This window comes from Natrix helvetica (assembly GCF_964273705.1).
Source record: "Natrix helvetica genome assembly, chromosome: Z".
Lineage (NCBI taxonomy): Eukaryota > Metazoa > Chordata > Lepidosauria > Squamata > Natricidae > Natrix > Natrix helvetica.
In genome coordinates, this window is record NC_138554.1 from 143,220,326 (window position 1) to 143,227,495 (window position 7,170).

The following is a 7,170-nucleotide window of genomic DNA, read 5'->3' on the forward strand; positions in this document are numbered from 1 at the left end:
AATTCGTGTTTACTGGAGGGCAGGGATCGACCCCGAGGTGTGTCACTTGTAAGGTGCCCCAGGGGTCGGTTCTCTCACCCCTCTTGTTCAACATATATATGAAACCGCTGGGCGAGATCATCCATGGTTTTGGGGTACGGTATCATTAATATGCTGATGTTACCCAACTTTTCATCTCTACCCCAAACCACTCAAACGATGCACTTGACGTGATGTCCCAATGCCTGGAGACTGTGCGGATCTGGATGGGGAGGAACAGGCTCAAGCTCAATCCCTCCAAGACTGAGTGGCTGTGGTTTCCTTCATCCCGATTTGTGCATCTTGTTCCATCTTTGACGATAGGGGGAGAAATTTTAGCCCCCTCAAAGAGGGCCCGCAATCTGGGAGTCCTCCTGGACACGCGGCTTAGTTTCAAAGATCACCTGATGGCCGTGACCAGGGGGGCCTTTTACCAGGTTCGCCTGGTACACCAGTTGCGCCCCTTCCTGGTTTGGGATGCTCTATGCACAGTCACTCATGCCCTCGTCCTTTCTCGCCTGGACTACTGCAATGCTCTCTACATGTGGCTGCCCTTGAAGAGCACCCTGAGGCTTCAGCTGGTCCAGAATGTGGCCACGCGGATTATCATGGGGGTACCTAGGTGCTTCCATGTTACACCCCTTTTAGGCGGCCTGCACTGGTTGCCGGTTGTTTTTCAGGTGCGATTCAAGGTGTTAATTATGACCTTTAAAGCGCTCCATGGCTTATGCCCAGGGTACCTGCGAGACCACCTACTGCCACCAGTAGCCTCCCACCCTCCAGTGCGATCCCACAGGGTTGGCCTCCTCAGGGTGCCATCGGCCAGACAGTGTCGGCTAGTGACCCCCAGGGGGAGAGCCTCTGGAATGAGCTGCCCCCGGAGCTTCGCATAATCCCTGACCTCCGGTCCTTCCGAAGCACCCTAAAAAGTTGGCTTTTCCAGCAAGCCGGCCTGGCCTGTTAATTTTAACTTATTTTTTAAATGTTAGTGTTATATTAATGGGGTTTGTTTTTTGGATTGTTTCTAATTTTCTTTTAACTTTTGTAATATGTGTTTTTTAACACTGTACGCCGCTTTGAGTCCTTTGGGAGAAGGGTGGCATATAAATCCAATAAAACAAACAAACAAACAAACAAACAATCTTCATTATTGTTATTAATATTAACAGGGCACCAGGAGGCGCCGGGGCTGCAACACAGCCACAGAAGAAGGGAACCTGTTCAGTAGCCTTTTTTTTAATTAAACAGAAAACACACACAAAAAACATTCTTCAATACATCTTCCAGCAAGCATGTTGATTGATTACAATTAAATTCCGTGCATTACTACAATCATTCTTTATATTTCATTCAAATTAAATTGTACATTTTAAATCAAAAATCTTTATACCGTCAATATACCAACATTCTCATTTAACTATATTTGTTTGAAAGTACTTTTATCTAGAATCATTCATATTTATATTATAATAAATGTCATAATGGCTTATCTGCCAGCGAATAAACATTTTAAAACCGACAACAATCTATAAGAGCTACCACATTCTACTTATTTATCACCTAGAATTAACTAATTTTTTTTTCATTCGATTATGGTTTATTTGGGTTTCTTATTTTACCCATAACTATTATTTTGGGATTTTGTTACATTCCTTCATTGATTCTTATTTCTTTCCTCCATCCACCTATACCATTTATCCCATATCTGATAGAATTCTGATTCTTCTTTTCCCTGGATTTCTTTAGTTAGTTTGTCCATTTCAGTACAGTCCATAACCTTTCTTATTATTTCATCTTCACTTGGAGTTAGCTTGTTTTTCCATTTCTGGGCATAGGCAATCCTTGCCGCCGTTATTATATGTAGTATTAAATACTGGATTTCTTTTTTGTATTTCGCAGGCAATATTCCTAATAAGAAGATTTCTGGTTTCCATTCTATTTTAACTCCCGTTATTGCCTCCAGCCAGTTTTTGATCTTTTTCCAAAACTTTTTAGCCTCCTCATAGGTCCACCATAAGTGGTAATACGTTCCGTGTATCGATTCACATTTCCAACATTTTGGGGAGGTATTTGATGATATTTTAGCTAACCTTGTTGGTGCCAGGTGCCATCTATAAAACATTTTATACTGGTTTTCCTTATATGCAACCGAGAGTGTCATTTTTAAGTTTGTTCCTCAAAATTTTTCCCATTTGTCTAATTCAATATTATATCCAAAGTTCTGCGCCCATTTTATCATTTGTTCTTTCACAATTTCTTCTTCCATTTTATATTTCAGGAGAAATTTATATATTCTCCCTATCATTTTTCTATCTGGGCTTTGAATGATTTTATCCAATTCATGTGATTCTGTTTCAATGTCATATAATTTGGTATCATTATTGTATTTAGTTTTGATTTGAAGGTAAGTTAACCAGTCCACTTTCATGTTCTGTTCTGCCAATTCTTCAATTGTTTTTTAGTTTCCCTGTCTATCAATTAAGTCTCTACATCTTAGCATTTTGTTCCAATCTATAAAATTTGGATGAGTCGTCCTTTCTGTCAGTGATAGCCAATTCGGGATTTTCACGTAATGGGTTTTTTTTTAATTTTAAGCCATTTTTTGCAATAACGCTCTTCTAATTAAATGTTTTTGAAAGTATTTGTGCGTTTTATTTTTATCATCCCATAGGAATGTGTGCCAGCCTGCTTGCAAATCATGGCCGTCCAGGGTCAAAATTCTTTTATTCTTTAGCTCTATCCAATCCTTCACCCATGTTATTGATACTGCCGATGCGTATAAATCCCAATTTGGTAATGCTAAACCTCCCCTCTCTTTGCTGTCTTGCAATGACTTTAGTTTAATCCTCGCTTTTCGTCTGTGTCAAATAAACCTAGCAGTTATGTTATTTAATTGTTGAAAGAATTTTTTACCTGGATTAATAGGTGCGGCTTGCAACAGGAATAAAATTCTTGGTAAAATATTCATTTTAATTGTCGCTATACGTCCCATGAGTGATAGTTGAATATTTTTCCAATTTTCTAACTCTTTCTTTATTTGTATCACTAATTTGTTATAGTTATCATCTTTAATTGTGGAACATTTTGTTGACACCCAGATCCCCAAGTATTTCACTTACTTAGTTATTTGCATATTGGTTATTATTTCCAGTTCCTCTTCTTGCTTTTTTGTCATGTTCTTGGTTATCATTTTTGTTTTGTTTTTATTGATCTTTAATCCTGCCACTTCGCCATATTCTTCTAATTTTTGAATTAATTTCCGACTGGATTCTAATGGGTCCTCTAGTACAAATACTAAGTCATCGGCATAGGCTTGGGCCTTATATTCTTCATTTTTGAGTCTTAAACCTTTTATTCCCTGGTCTTTCCGAATTTCATTTAATAAAATTTCCAAAGCCAATATGAACCTGTTCAGTAGCCTTAAATGGAGTTAAAAATGCCTATGATGGCTTGAATGCTAATGTTTAGGGACAGAAATAGTGTACTCCTGTGGTCAAAACAGGAATAGCATCCACAAAAGAAAATAGACCTTTTTAATTGGTTTTTAAAGTTTATTATTCTGTATCTTCATTATTAAATGACATTAATATAATAGGGCAACAGGAGACCTAGGGGCTGCAGAGCAGGCACAGAAGACGGAGACTTGTTTCAAAAGCCTTAGACCTAGTTAAAAATGATTATGATGGCTTGAATACGGGACAGAAAACATGTCCTCCTGTGGTCAAAGTAGGAATCGCAGCCCCAAAAGGAGGGGGGGGGACCATTTTAATGGGATTTTAAGGTCATTCGACTAGAATAGACCTGGAAGGCACCTTGGAGGTCTTCTAGTCCATCCCCCTGCTCAAGCAGGAGACTATAACCATTTCAGACAAGTGGCTGTCCAGTCTCTTCTGACAAACCTCCAGTGATGGAGCTCCCACAACTTCTTGTGGCAAGCTGTTCCACTGGTTCATTGTTCTCACTGTTTGAAAAGTTTCTCCTCAATTCCAGGTTGCTTCTCTCCTTGGTCAGTTTCCATCCATTGTTTCTTGTCCTGCCTTCTGGTGCTTTGTAGAATAGGCTGTGTCCACCCACCTCATCTTTGGGGCAGCCCCCCAAATACTGGAATGCTGCTGTAATGACATCCCTAATCCTTCTTTTCTCTAACTAGCCAACCCCAAATCTGCAATCATCCTTCGTAAAGCGGAACCTCGGGTCATGAATGCTTCCAACCACAACCAAATCGTGTGCCGACCAAAAAAATCTGTGATACGTTTCACTCTGGTCGAAACACCATCCTTGGGTGGTGATCAAACACAGCCATGGTGATTTTGCCTTCCACACCATTTGGGAGGGGGGGGGTTTGCACATGCGCAGTCAGTCTCACTTCCAGTCATGACCAAATCAAGTTGCGATTGAAGTCCTAATTACGACCGAACAGATTACAGTCGTGACCGGAGGTTCCACTGTATGTTGTTTTTAAGCCAGGTCTCACCTAATCTGTAATCTATACCTTTGTTTTTTTTCCTGCCTAAATGTAAAATTTTACTTTTCTCCATATTAAAATTCATTTTGTTGATGAAGGCCTATTTTTCAAGTCTGTCAAGATCTTTTTGGATCTTGAGCTTGTCTTCTGGGGTGTTGGCTATTCCTGCCAGCTTAGTGTCACCTGCAAATTTGATGAGTTCCCCTTCTATTCCCTCATCTAAGTCATTTATGATGATATCAAAAAGTACAGGGCCTAAGATGGGGCCTTGTCGTATCCCACTGCTTACTTCTCTCCATGTGGATATAGTACCATTAAGGACCACTCGTTGAGTACGGTTTGTCAGCCAGTTACAAATGGTGGTGATTCTGACTATCCCATATTTTTCTAGCTTACCAAGAAGTAGGTTGTGGTCTACTTTGACAAATGCCTTATTGAAATCTAAGTATACTATATCCACAGAATTTTGCTGGCCTACTAATTTAGTCAATTTATCAAAGAATGAAATAAGATTGGTTTGGCATGGTCTGTTTTTAACAAACCCATGCCAGCTTCTAGCTATCACTTTTTGTTTCTAGATGTTCGCAGATCTAATTTTTGATTATCTTTCCAAGGATCTTCCCAAAAATTGACGTATAGGCTGATTGGTCTGTAGTTTCGTAAGCTTGTCTTTTTTTCCCCTTCAAGTTCGAAACCATATCAGCCCTTTTCTAATCCTCAGGTACTTTCTCGGTTCTCCAGATTTTTTTAAAGCTAACAACTGCCAGGTCCTTCAGAACTCTGGGATGTAATCTGTCAGATCAGATAGAAGTTCTCTTATCATTTTCTTCCTTATTTTAATTTTTATTTCTAGTCTTGTCTTTTACGGTCAGTTTTTTTGGTAGATTGGGCTATATGAAAAAGTTGTATTTCTTTTTGTGGCTTCAATACCTGCTGTGACCACAGGATGCCACAGTTTTCTGTCCCACAGCATTAATATGAAGGCCAAGATAAGCCTTTTTGATGGCCTCAATGCTATTGCTAAGAAACAGAAAACTGCCATCCTCTGGTCAAAACAGGCATCCGAGCCACAAAAAACCCTTTTCGATGGCATTTAAAGATTATAATTCACGCTGGTAGACCTATCGCCCTGTGAATGTTAATAATGTTTTAATAATAACGATACAGAATAATAAACTTAAATGCTATTAAAAAGATTTTTGTGTGGCTGCAATACCTGCTCAGACCGCAGGATGGCACTGATTTCTGTCCCTTAGTCATAGCATTGAAGCTATCACGGGTCTTTATAACTCAGTTTAAGGCTTTTGAAGCAGGATTCCTTCTTCTTGCCTGTGATGCTGCTCCTGGGTCTCATGTTGCCCTATTAATGTTAATAATATGCCGTTTAATAATAAAGATACAGAATAATAAACTTAAAATCCCGTTAAAATCCCACCATGCCGAGAAGATTGCTGCACAAGGAAGTTGCGCAGGGGTGACTAAGAAGGAAGGACAGGAAGTCGGCCATGATAGAAAGGTCATTTTTTAAAGTAACCGGGGGACAGCCGCAGTGGTCAGACAGAAAGTTCACCATGCCAAGAAGGTTGCTGCGCAAGGAAGTTGACTAGAAGGATGGACAGGAAGTCGGCTGGGAAGGTCGCTCTGAGGAATGCCGGCACAGAAGTCGGCAGCCATGGGTGAAAGATTTTGGCTATACGATAGAATTGGATAAATGGCAGAAATTATAGGATGGGAATTACAAATTAACAATGTCAATTGCATATAAAATTAAGATGCTTTGCAGATGGCATCTATCACCGGTGAGATTGGCAAAGATGTTTAAAGACAACTCAACTGAAAGTTGGAAGTGCCACCAAATACCTGGATCTTATATTGACATGTGGAGAGGCAAAGAAATATTGGACAAAAATTAAGACACGATTGGAGAGGAAGATACAACAGAAACATTTGAGCTGAAGCCAGAAACATTTCTGCTAGGAATTCTACCTGAAATTTATAATAAAAAGAATGTATATTTAATCATTCATGTATTAACCACAGCCACAATTTTATTTGCACAACATTAGAAAAGAGATGAGATTGATGAGAAGGTGATAAGGAAAATATTAGAATGCACAGAAGTGAACATATTAACATTAGCAATTAAGCAGAAAGAGCAAACTGAATATTATATGATCTGGGAAGTATTTTACCAACAGTTGGGGGTGGGAAATGGAGTTTGGAAATGAAGAAATCTAAAAAATAAGTAGACAATACGCTTAGATAGGGATATAAATAAGATAAAAACTGTGTATGATGAGAATAATGATGTTTAATGTTTATATGATATTATTACTAGAAGACATTAAGAAGAAAAATGGAGAGCTTTAAAACATTTAAATATTTAATATATTATAATATTAAGCTTAGGGAAATAATGTTAATATGAATGTGAAAGATGTGGCAAAAGAGGAACGATGTTGCACCCAGATGACACACTGGTTAAGGAAAGATGGAATGTTTATTTTTGTAACTGAAAAATAATGAAAGTCTTTATATATAAAAAAAAGAAGTCTGCAGCCATGGGAAGAAGGGCAACATAAGCGGTTTGTCACCTTTAGAGGAGCATAGAATGGTGGTGCTTTTGTTGTCCCCAAAACTGGGCTCTTGCTTGGTTTCGAAGCCAATAAGTCACCGGACACAAGGTG